Source organism: Notamacropus eugenii, chromosome 3, assembly GCF_028372415.1.
Source record: "Notamacropus eugenii isolate mMacEug1 chromosome 3, mMacEug1.pri_v2, whole genome shotgun sequence".
Lineage (NCBI taxonomy): Eukaryota > Metazoa > Chordata > Mammalia > Diprotodontia > Macropodidae > Notamacropus > Notamacropus eugenii.
Genome location: NC_092874.1, coordinates 439286858 through 439299892, shown reverse-complemented (window position 1 = coordinate 439299892; position 13035 = coordinate 439286858). Strand labels below are relative to the sequence as shown.

The 13035-nt window shown below is 35.5% G+C and overlaps 1 pseudogene; it reads right to left on the bottom strand.

Moving 5' to 3' along the window:
• Nucleotides 1-313: 313 nt before the first annotated feature.
• LOC140532273 (serine/arginine-rich splicing factor 10 pseudogene) lies at nucleotides 314-891 on the bottom strand (annotated as a pseudogene).
• Between the last annotated feature and the right edge of the window lie 12144 nt (nucleotides 892-13035).

Here is a 13035-nt window from a genome sequence, read left to right as displayed (position 1 = left end):
CCTAAAAACATTGTAATTATGCTATTAGTGGTCACTGGACCTTGGACTAGTCCAGGACCTCAGTCTAGATTTTGAACATGATCTGGATTGTGATCTTGACTGGAATTTGGATCTGACTGGTTCTTTTTTCCTTGATTCCTTTTGATATCTTGAGTCTGACTTATAATGTATTTAGGAATCTATTTTAGAAGTGCCTCTAGTTTTGGTGTGAGATGCAGACTTAGAACATTTCTTTCTTGGACTGGGACTTGGATCGTGATCTTGAATTGGATTTAGACCTTGAAAAAGACCGGTTTCGGTGTTTGAACCAGTGTCAGTCTGAATGGCTTCTGCTAGGTGTGGTCTTCCAATAGGTCCACTGTTTCTAGGACTCTAAGATCTTCTGTAGTTGTAATTCAAAGAAGACTCCTAGACCTCCTCCTGTCACAACTTCGGCTTCTGGATCGCCTATATCTGTCATAGTCATCATAGAGAGAAGAGCTGTATACACTTCTCCTTTCCTTGGCTTTCATTTGATTTGATGTTTTACGATCCCCTTCTGCAAACTGGATTTAAATCTGACTTCCACAAATCCATTTTCAGTCTAAATTATGCAGATGTATCCTCAGCATCACAAACATCCTCAAACTGAATGTAAACAAATCCTTTTGGACGACGAGTGTAGAAATCAAGTGACATGTATACATCAACTATGGGACCATAACAACCAAATTCCCAGCACAAGTCTTCAGACATACACCTGGTATCGTCGACCACATTCCTCACGAACAGGGACGTGTTCGGCCGGTGCAAGCAGCGGGACACGCCGGTGGCAGCAGCGAAGGTGGGAGGACTGGTGCTAACGGGTGAGAGTAAACTGTCCACCAGTTCTGGGATTTTAATGGACCACATACACAATATTAAGTACCAGTGTAAGGAAGCGGCCCAAAACAGCTGATGAGAACTTGGGTGTCATTAAGAGAGAAATGTCTTCCAAGAACTTAGACATGATAGTAAAATTATACTTTTCCATCACTGACCCTCATATGGAGTATTTAATTGAGTTCTGAGCTTCATATTTTAAGGAGTATATTAACAAGCAGAAAAGTATCCAGAGGAGGGTAATAGAGATGGTGAAGAGCTTTGAAGTTATTACATACAGGGGTCTGTTGAAAGACGTGGTCCTGATTTTGAAGGAAAAAAAATTAAAACATTGTGGTAAGAAGAAGAATATCTTCAATGATCTAAAAGGAAAGGGAGGCAACTTAATTTTATTGGCCCCAAAAGTTAGAAATAGGAATGGTGTATGAAGTGGAAAAGCAAGCAATTTAATCTCTGTGCTAACAATTCAATATACCACCAAATGGAATGAACTGAATTAAGAAGTGATGGGTTAACTTCCATTTGACGTCTTCAAGCAAATGTTGAATAGTCACCTTTGTACCGTATATAATAATAGAGATTTCTTTTGTGCATGGGTTGGTCTAAATGGTCATAGAGTTCACTTCAAACTCATATACTCTGTGAGTCTGTCATTAAATTCTGACAGTCTTAAATCGCAAGTTAAACAACATGTTCAAATCTGTATGTATTGATAAGTCAAGATGTATGGCTGGACAGTGATGGATGTCATGAGTAGGCTCTCCTAACATCCAGAGTAATATTTGCTATAAGAGCCATATCATTTCCTTCCCAGTTCTTCCTTTGTCCTCTCTCTCTCTCTCTCTCTCTCTCTCTCTCTCTCTCTCTCTGAAGATTCATCCAAGTTAAAGTGTATGTCTGAAAAAGATTAATACAGTGCTTCTCAGACTTATAGATATTGGAACTAGAGAAAAAAGTTGAATAACAGGGCAGATTGATGTTTTAGATAAAGTATCTCTCAGTCAGGATGTTAGGAAGACCTTAGTTTAAGTACTGCATTTGACGTGTGTGACCTTCATCAATTAAACATTTCAGTGAATCAGAAAACCTTTTAATAAGATAAGTTAAAGAATAGTCTCTTTTCTAAATTGCTAGAAAGAATTTTCATATCAGATGTTTCCAACATGTATTAAATCATATGTGAATACAGGAAGAAAGATAAAGAAAGAAAGAAGTATGAAAGGGGGGAGGAAGGAAGAGAGAAAGGAAGAGAAGAAGGAAGCATAAGCAAAATCTTGATTCCTATGATTTCTCAAGGAAGTCCTTACTCTTTACCCACATTCTGATACACTCTCCCCCATTTAAAAAATCTCCCTTTCACTTTTCCATTGAAATGTCCATTCTTATGTATAACCTATATTGAATTGCTTGCCTTCTCAGCAAGGGTGGGTGGGGAGGGAAGAAAAGAGAGAATTTAGAACTCAAAGTTTTAAAAAAATGTTAAAAATTATTTTTACATGCAACTGGGAAATAAGATGTACAGACAATGGGGTATAGAAATGTATCTTACCCTACAAGAAAGTGAGGGGGAGGGGGAGAAAAGGGGAAGGAGAATGATAAAGGGTAGGGCAGACTGGGGGATGGGATAATCAGAATGTATACCATCTTGGAATGGGGAGATAGGGAACTAAAATCTTGTGGAAATAAATGTTGAAGACTAAAATAAATAAATTTTTAAAAATGACTAAGGGGAAGGATTTCTATTCTTAAAAAATTCAGATTTCTGAGCCTTATTTCTAGAGTGATAAAAGCCCTGGACAACAAAAATCCTTAAAAATACATTTTCAAGGATCATGTATTGTGGAGATAAAATTAGCAATCTGAATGAATTCTACATTATTTGCTACTTCAGGCCATTTTTATCCTTCCTGCTCTAGGGTTACCATCTGAGAGTGTTATTTTTATCTTCTGGTCTTAGTATTATATCAGTCTATGACCCAGGGCTGCATTCTGGAAAATGTTCACATTGAATACACCATAAATTGCCATCATTATTTGTGGGCGGGAGGGGGACCAGAGCTTAGAAGGAGTATTAATTAGTTGTGGCAAAAATTCCTTACGTAGAGCAAAAGTGATCGCCAGCAAATTAGATATCAAATTGGAAAGCTGGTAACATGGAAGGCAATTGCAAAGAAAACAATTGGTCAAGGATTAATAGTAAGTTGAGTGTGTTAAATGGATTTTTAGCTTTAATTGAGTTCTAAATTCCTACACATAAAGATCATAGTTAGTAAGAAATATGTAATGTACATATCTTGAATATCAATACTTGGAGAAGGTCAAAGAGAATGTGATTTGGGAGAGTAGGGTACTCAAATGCTAGGTGGAATTTCATAATTCTAGAGGGTAAGCATTTTTTTTAAATCAAACCTGTACCACCTGTTAGATGTTAGGCAGTACTAGGAATCATGTTTGTGGATAAAATGATTGTATAAAAATGTAAATTTGTGTTAGAATTAAGGTATGAATTGTAATCTCTTTTTGCTAGTGGGATAAATGAATAGGCAAATATCTATTCATACCATTTAGAGATATGTACCATGATTTTATCTCTGAACCTCATTTGATACATTGATATTACATTTGGTGGGGAATTGAGAGGGCACCAATTGACTTAATTCTCATTTTAAAAGGTGCCTCCCTTACTGTCCTACCCTTTATGATCCCTTTAAAAAAAAGAAGGAACTAAAATTTATGAATTACACAGAAGCCCTTTATTTCATCCTAAACTCACTTCTTTCTATGAGTGCAACTGTAATCTGTAGAACAGATAAAAAATGAGACACAGTAATAAGTATGCAGACCTCAACTCTTTTGACTTCCTCTTCATTCAAAGAAGTTCCTTAGGTAAGAGAGAGCAGTGTGGGTACTGGAAAGTGACTAGAATAGGAATGAAAACTACCTAGGCTCAAGTACCGGCTCTACTGTGTGAGTGTGTGTATGTGTGTGTGTGTGTGTGTGTGTGTGCGCACACATGCACAGATGTGCAAGTCTTTGAAGAAATTGCTTTATTTCTTTGTTTCCTTTTGTATAAAGGAAAACATTGAATCAGATAAGGGGTTCTTATTCCAGAGTCCTTCAGGCTCCATGTATAGATTTCAAGGGGTCTATGAACCTGTAGGGGGGAGGGAGCAGAATACATCTTAAGTCTAACTAAGCTCTAATTGAAATTTAACATTTCAGTTATGAGTATAGGCATTGAAATATTCTGTGGAGTTTATAGTTTTCATGAGACTAAAATGGGTACATTACACAAAAAAGGCTTAAGAGCTTCTGACCAGATAATATCTAAATTCAGGAAATCAGCTATATTAGAGGACTAGAGTGAATCTAATTTCCTTAAAGGGTTGACTTTTATCTAAGATGAACTTATTCCCAGAGATAGAGACTTGATTCTAAGATCCATGCACATAAAAATATAGGAGACAATGGTACACAGATCGTGCACTTTGCCATAAATATTCTCGCTTTTTGATCATTGAGATCTTTTGTCTGTAAACACCTCTTCTAAAATGTGTGGGTTGGATTCTCAGAGATGATTTCTGACCTGAATTTTGAAGGAAGTTAGTGATTTCAATAAGCAGAGTTAATGCTTTGATCAGGAAAAAAAAATCAGGTGAAATAATGTGATGAAAGGGGGTAGGGAAGGGACAAGGGATGTACTTGTCAGAAGTAAATTGAGGAAGTAAAAAGTAAGTGATCAGATACATAAAAGGGAAATCCTTGAACTGCTAATAATAATTTGTTTTATAAAGAAATCTCTGTCTTGAAATATTCTGATTTATCACTATAAATTATAGGTAAAAAACTTAATATTTAAATGAATTAGTGTACCCCTGCAAATAGAAAGCAAATCCTTATTAAATCCCAAGAATATTCATTAAAGTAATAGACTTCATTATTTAGTTGGTAGTGTAATGGGAAAAGTAATCAACGTGTCACCTTTGTTTCCAAGCTTTTTCACAACTGACTGATTTCTGAAATGTAGTTTTATAGGGGATTAAGTCTTTCATATAAACTACCATTTAACAAGTTATAAATAAAAAGAAAATTAGCTTTGGAATGGCTGAAGGATTTCAAGGTAGAAGCCATTTATTCAGCATGTGTAGTGGCTCTTTTCTGTAATATTTGTTGTTGGTTTAGCTGCCATATTGAAACCTTGTAATTACATCTTTGATCCAACTTTGCCAAAATTTTTTTTTCAGTTTTTGAACTTTCCTAGTTATATTATTTTAAAGTGCATATGTCCAGAGTATGGCAAACATAGTAATCTAAATATTTTAAGTGATTAATTTTGTTGTGTTATTTTTGGGGAAAGGGAGAGGGAGGAGGACGAAGGAGAAGTTTTCAAATACTTTAGCTCTTTAACCCTGAGAGACTGGAAGGATGGTATGGACATCTACAGTAACAGTGTAATTGAGTGTTTAATGGAAAAGATAATTAGGTGAATTTCAGACATGTTGCGTTTAAGATGTCTATTGGAGTCCATTCTAAGGCTTTTGAAAGGCAACTGGAAATATGAAGTAAGAGATCAGCAGAGATTTTGGAGCAGGATAGGTAAATTTTAGAGAGAGAAGAGGGCCTTGACATAATTCTGAAGGACACATGCAATTAGAGACTATTATCCAGATTAGGATCCAATAAATGAGATCAGAGAAGGAACAATCACATATGTAGGAGAACCAGGAGAGAGTGGTGTCGCAAAAGCCTAGAAAAAGGCGAATATCAAGCAGAGAGTCATCAAAAGTTTCAAAAAAAGTAGATAGGTCAAAGAGAATATGGATTGAGAAAAGATCATTGAATTTGGCAATTTAGAGATTATTAGAAACTTTGGAGAGAACAATTCAGCCGGAATAATAAATACCGTAAACTTGATTTTAAAGTATTAAATAGAAAATGAGGTCAGAGAAAATGAAGGAACTTATTTTAGACATCCTTCTTAAAATTTTACTATTTCCTTTTACATGTAAAAGCCATTTTAACATTTTTTTTGTTTTGATTTCCAAATTCTCTCCTCTTCATTGTTGTCTCCTCCTTCATTGAGAAAGTAAGCAATTTGATACTGATCGCACATTTGCTATCATGCAAAATGTGTTTTCATATAGTCATGTTTTGAAAGAAAATAGAAAAACATAACACCTTAAAAAATAGAATAGAATAAATGGTTAGAGAAATGCAAAAATTCACTGAAGAAAACAATTTCTTAAAAAGTAGAATATGGCAAATGTAAGAGGAGGCTCAAATACTAACTGAAGAAAAAGTTCTTTAAAAAATTAAAATTGGGCAAATTGAAGCTAATGAATTCAAGAAACAATAAAACAAAATCAAAGGACTGAAAAACATGGGCGAGGGAAGTTATATATCTCTGGAAAAACAACTGACCTACAAAATAGATTGAGGAGGCAAAATTTGAAAATTATTGTACTATCTTACAGCCTTGAGCTTAAGAAAAGAATCTAGACATCATCATTCAAGAAATTATCACAATCTTTTGTGCCTCCTTTAGCAACCTGTTGACTCTTTTTTTCATTATTTTCTTGAATCACTCTAATTGCTTTTCCCCAATTATTCCTCTAGCTCTTTTATTTAACTTTTAAAATCATTTTACAGTTCTTTCAGGAATTCTTTTTGGGCCTGAGATGAATTAGCATTTTTCCTTGCTTTGGATATAGCAGCTTTGACTTTGTTGTCTTGTCTTTTGATCTCCTTTTTCACCATAGTAACTTTCTATGGTTAGATTCTTTTGTTGTTTTTTATTCATTTTCCCTGCCTATTTCTTGACTTTTAACTTTATATTAAAGTTGGGCTCTCCTCCTGGAGTGGGAAGACATTGTCCCAGGCTTCAGGATTTTTTTGTGCTGCTGTTTTCAGAGCTAATTCTGGGTGTCTGCAAATTTTCAGTTCTTTCAAGGTGATATGATCTAAGAAGAGACTTGTTTATTATTCTCCTAACCAGTTGTCTATGGTCAGGGAGAGACCACAAGCACTCTTTACTGTCCTGGAACTGTGACCAGGGTAGTCACTCCTTTGTGGCCACAAGCTAGGTTGTGCTAGTTCTCCTCTTCACCTTGGGACTGTGACCCAGATCTGTGACCTGAATCTACCTATGGCCAATAGAACAGAGTCCCGCACTCAGTGCCAGCAAATAAACCCCTGTAATCTCCTTCTGATCAAATGTCTGACCTCTTTACTGACTGTGGACTGAGACCTCTAAAAGCAGCTGTTGCTGGTTCAAATGCTCTTAAAGCCTGCTGGTGGCTTAATGGGTCTTCCCTGGGCTGGACTGTACTCCACTTTCACCCCAGTGTATAAACCTTTTATTTCAACCTTCAAAGTTGTCGTAGGCTGTAAAATTATTCTACCCCATCCTTTTGTGGGATCTGCCACTCCAGAATGCATTTTGTGACATTCTGTAAAAATTGTTTGGAGGGGAATTTGGGAGAGCTAAAGGTAAGATCTTTCCTTTTTGCTGCTTTATGGCTTTTTTTTTGGTAGATATCCTTTTTGTGGAGTTTAGTTACAAATGGCAGAAAAGATATAGGATGATAATTAGTGAAGGTGAAAGGCTCAAGTGAAGTTTTTTTTTTCAGGATTGGGGAGACATTAGCATCTTTGCAGGCAATAAGGAAGGAGCCAGTAGATGGAGAGAATTACAAGAAGTGATAGAGTAAAGGTTAGAGAGTATGCAATCTGTTGACAGGACCAACCTGTCTAAGAACAGAGAGGCTTCTTTGACAGTGGTGGCCTATATGCCAGTATTATCTGAGGTAGAAAGAGCACCAGATTTGGAGTTCCATTTTCTCAGTTATGCTGCTTTACTCTTTCTGTAACCTCAAGTCAGACATTTTACTACTTTGAGACTTAGTTTCATCACTGGCAAAATATCGTAGCTGTTATTCTCTTAGATTAGCTTTTAACCATATATTATCCCATACCTTTCGCAAGAGATAAACAACATTTAGTCTGGCTGTGAAGAAACATTACATTTTTACAGGGATGATGAAGACTTTCAGAATTATTTTTTGGCAAAAGTGTGTTAGTTGATTAAAGAAAAAAAATATTTTTTTCATGTTAATAAAGGACAACAGTACTGATAGTCCCAAAATAATAGATAATTTTGTTTTTTGTTTCATTGGAGATTGACCTTGTTAATGATACTTGCTTTGGTGTGAAGAATTAACATTAGCTTTCAGACATATCCACAGCATAGGCTGTAAACTAATGGGGAGTCACCCCAGTCTCTCATGAGTGACTTTCTCAATTGCCAGTCCAAATTCCTTTTTCAGTGCTTAATTGAGGAAACCTGGAACTTGGGAACTGGGAATACTGTACCCATAATATCAAGACAATGATCAGGAAAGCGTATGGAAGTCAGGAACCAGAACAGAGTTTTGTAACCTTTAACTTACTACACATCCTTCTTTTCACCTAACCAAATACGTCCCATGGTCTTTTATTTTCTTCCTACTTTCTGTTTTTTTCTCTCTGCATTTCCTTCTTTCCTTTTCCATACTACTTCAATGAATACAAGATAGTTTCTTCGTGGGCAATACTTTGATCAAGAAACATTATGAATTAGTGGACACAACGTTCAACTTCAAGTTAGATTTGAATTTGAATCCAACCTCAGATTATTCCTATCTATGTGATCTCAGTAAAATTATTTGATATCACTGGCTCAACTCTCTCATCATTAAAATGAAAATGTTCACCCAAAAGCCTGGAAGGTCTCTTCCAATTTGAAATCTACATGATCTGTAAAACATGTCTATAACCCATGACACATTAACAAGGCCATCTCTTTCTTAATCAGACATTTACTAGGTGATTTCTTCTACCTCATATCTTATACACAAAGCATCATTAGTGGTAATATGGCTCCTGCTCAATTATAGTATCTACATGACTCTCTATTGATTTTTTAATCATTTGAAATTTGGATTTCTTAGAGATTTACAAAGACCTATTCTAGATCATCTTCACGTCATGAAGTTGATCCTCAGTACTCGAAAGATAGGTCACCAACACATAATCTCACTAGGTTTTAATAGGCTGGAAAGGCTCTTGGTGCCATCCTGGAGGTAGACTTTTTCTGTCCTAGAAATGGATGACCTAGAAAAATATGTATGATAAAAAATCATCAAATTTTTAGGTCATTAATAAATATTCAATGGCATCTGGTTCATGTTAATGGTACTATTATGTTATCATATGTTCATTGCCCAAAGAGAATACACATAACTAGAAAAACTGAATCAAATCATTATTGATATTTTTCCTATGAATTAAATGAGAGAAAGAAGGAAGTTGCAGTTAAGATGAAAAGATGGCTAATGGCTCTCCTTTGAGAGAAAAACAAAGGAGATATTTGAGCTAGTTGTATTGTGTACATATAGACAATTAGAAAATAACTTCATAGGTCTCAAAGTCATTTAACTTTTCAGTGATCTAGAGGACAGTAAGATACATATAACTGCAGATAACTGTAGCTTGTATCCTGATGTCTTTTGAAGAGGGAGAAAAAATAGTGAAATTTGACCAAAAAGGATGACAAAATCTTCCAAATCAAGATAGTACATAAACTGAAGCTTAGTGATTTCAGAGTAAAGTTTATAACAAAATATGGCAAAATATGCTGGAAATATAGTTAAAAAGGAAATTGTTGAATTCTTTATATACTATTAATTGCATGACTATGGACGTGGTTAACACGAAACAGTTTCAGGAAAGCAAAAATTAAATTCATTTCAGTAGATAGGAAAATACTGGTTGCTAATATGAGAGTCATTTCTGAATCAATTGTTTATGTACAGATAGATAATAAACCTGTAGAACAAAGATAAAATTTTACACTGAAACAGAAAAAAAGGAACACACTGTACAACATATAATTTTAGCAGCTTCACCCTGGAGTGTCAATCTCTTGCCCACTGCCACACCTCAAACAGAGTTGGATAGAAGACAAATAAACAGAATAGACTTTTACTATTTCCTACAGAAATTTAACCAATGCAAACAAATTAATTGCTAAAACAGAGAGGCCTAACAAATCCAGAAATCTGTCGTTAAAAAAAAAAGATCTGTATCCATGTCAAAAAGAGAGAAAGAGAGTCAAGAACAATGATAACTTAGACTATAGAACAATTACAAATGTTATAGAAGAAAATAGTGGAAAGCTTCTGTCACTATTGCCTTACAAGAGAACAAGAGGTGATGGCGGTGGGGAGAAAGTGTCTATAAGTGATTTGCCCTGAGACTGATAGAAGATTAAAAAAAATTCCAAAGTAATACAACTTAACAAATGATTACAAAGTGAATATTTTGTACTCATGTTAGATACTGTATTTTTATAGGTTAAAATGAAAGATGGAACAGAGAAAACTCAGAAATGGGGGTAGAGAGAGAGAAATGTGGAAGAGAAGACAGAAGGAAGGAATCTTAATGTCATCCTTAAACTTCATTTGTGTGTGTCTATATTTCTATGTTTCTCTCTCTCTGTCTCTCTCTCTCATATGTGTGTGTGTGTGTGTGTGTGTGTGCTTACTCATACATGAGCTTCTAATATTCTTGGATTTAACCTTCCTGATACTGGTTGGTTGGTTATTTATTCTTGAAGAGGACCAAAATGACATCACTGTGCTAGAGTCAAGTTTCAGTGTATACAACTGTAGCTATCAGACCAATCCAAGCTCAGAATGTTCTACCACAGATTGTGCTTAAGTAGTCCATGTGAACATTTGGGATGGATTTTTTAAATTTGCACATCTTGTGTTTCCTTAGAGCTATTTCAACTCTGCTTTGCTCATAGAGCACAGCACTTTCTCTAATGCGGGCACACCATGCTATGTGCCAGTGTCTCCCATGTCACACAATCAATTCCAAAGTTTTTAAGAGCGACCTTGAGAGTATCCTTGTATCGCTTCTTCTGACTACCATGGGAGCACTTGCCCTGTGTGAGTTTTTCATAGAATATTCTTTTTTAGCAAGCATATATTTTTCATTCAAACAATGTGGCTAGCCCATTGGAGTTGTGCTCTCTGAAGAAGAGTTTGAATGCTTCACAATTTAGTTTGATTAAAGACTTCAGTGTCTGCTATCTTGTCCTGCCAGGAGATCTTCAGAATCTTTCTAAGACAGTTCAAATGGAAGTGGTTCAGCTTCCTGGCACAGCACTGGTGGATTGTCCAGGTTTCACAGGCATACAGCAATGAGGTTAGCACAACAGCTGTGTAGTTCTTCAGTGTGGTGGTCAAATACCTCTTCTCTTCTGACGCTAGCCTTACAGGATACTTCCATATACTTAATACACCGAAGACCCTCAATTCCATCATCTGTTTTGGTGTTAGTCACAGTTTCTTCCCTTTCTAACATATCCATGTTTGCATTAGCAGAATTTTATTCTTGAGAGCTTCTCAACATCACTTCTCGTTTTTTCTTTATACTGTCTTTGCTCCCGAAGAACCACAGGTGCAATCATAGTTGTGCTTACATGCTGCTGTTTCAAACTTTGTCCCTTTTACATGTGGATTTTTAAATTTCCCAATCTACCTTTTTACTCATCTTGACCTTTTAAAAATTGTATATTGAGAGGGAAATAGTTTCAACATTTTATCTGATATACAGCCAGCATATAAAAATATTCATTTCAACCTCCTTATGCCTGATGAGTAATAAAACTTTCTCTCATTGAAACTGAGTAAAACCATTTCTTAAACTCTCCCTTACCCTACACAGATGATCCCTAGGAGGCACACTAGGAAACAGTCACCTCATAACAGAGATCACTTCGAATAACTACTCTATGGATTTCATCTTGTAATTTCCTTGGAATGATTCCTTTCTCTTGCCCTTCTTTGCACCTATAGTAAATGAGACATCAAGATCCTCCAAACTATTAAGAAGTCCACACTTTTGCAAAAAGACACTATGTCTTCTGCCCCAAATTTTTGTCCCTGAAATGATGGGGAGATAAGCCTTTCTTTTAATTTCTGCCTAAGTAAAACCTGCAACTAAAAACATTACAAACCAAGAACAAGAAGAGCTCTATGCTTATTATGTGTTATGCCTTCATGGTTTGTAAGGAGAGCTTCAGAAATATTTATATCTCCAAACACAAGAGAACCATCAAGTTTCTTACTACTATACTGAGTACCATTTATCATTTCTTTACTTATTATGGAAGGATGGAGCTGTGGGATGATCAAGTACATTGACGATTTCTCTCAGTCAATAGTCAGATGAGAACAAGTATCTTCCAGGGCTATGGATGGAGGAGATAGAGGCATAATTTTAAAGGACTCACTATAATCCATAAAGGGTTATTTTGTATCTTCTCATTAGTGTACTTTTGAACTTCTGAAGGGTTTAGCAAAAGTAAAAAAAAAATTGGGAGGAGGTGGAAAACACTTCTCAAACTACTGAGCTTGATTCTGATAATTCTTTATTTTTATTAAGTACAGATGGACAGATAAATTCTTGGAGTATTTTATTAACTCACTGCCTTTTGCTGAACATCAGCTAGTGAGGCACAGAATGGAGATTTCTGGCCATCTGTTCAATCATCCATCCATCCAGTCTACCATGACTTCATGAACAGTTCAAGCTGTAGACAACAAAGGGTGTAATTAAATGTTAAAAAAGGTGACAAGTATTTCCATGTGAAGTCTCTCCTGCTACTTTTGACTCCAGAGTACTTCCAGTGACTCACTTAGGATTATTTTTCAGGTAATTATTTCTGTGGTTTGCTTGTGGCAAATAATGGTGAGGAAAACATAAATAGTGTTTATTCCACCATGTACCTATAAAAATTCATCTTATTTATAATATTCTATATCTCTTTTATGTAGGTACTCTGGAGCAGCAAATGCTCTGTTAACTTTGGTTTATTTTCTGTTTATTCACCAAATAAAGGGAAGGTGGGTGGAAAATTGCCTTTTAAAAATTTATTTTTCTTTGTGGATCCAGAGTTGATTTGTTGATTAGAGAAATAACAATTTGTAAATATGGCCAAGAAACATCTTAACATTTAGGGGGGTTGGGATTCCTCAAAGAAGAAGCTCATGCTTTTCATTGTAGCGAATTCCTAGAAACTACATTATGAGGGAACTGGAATTTTTTCTATAAGCAATGTTATGA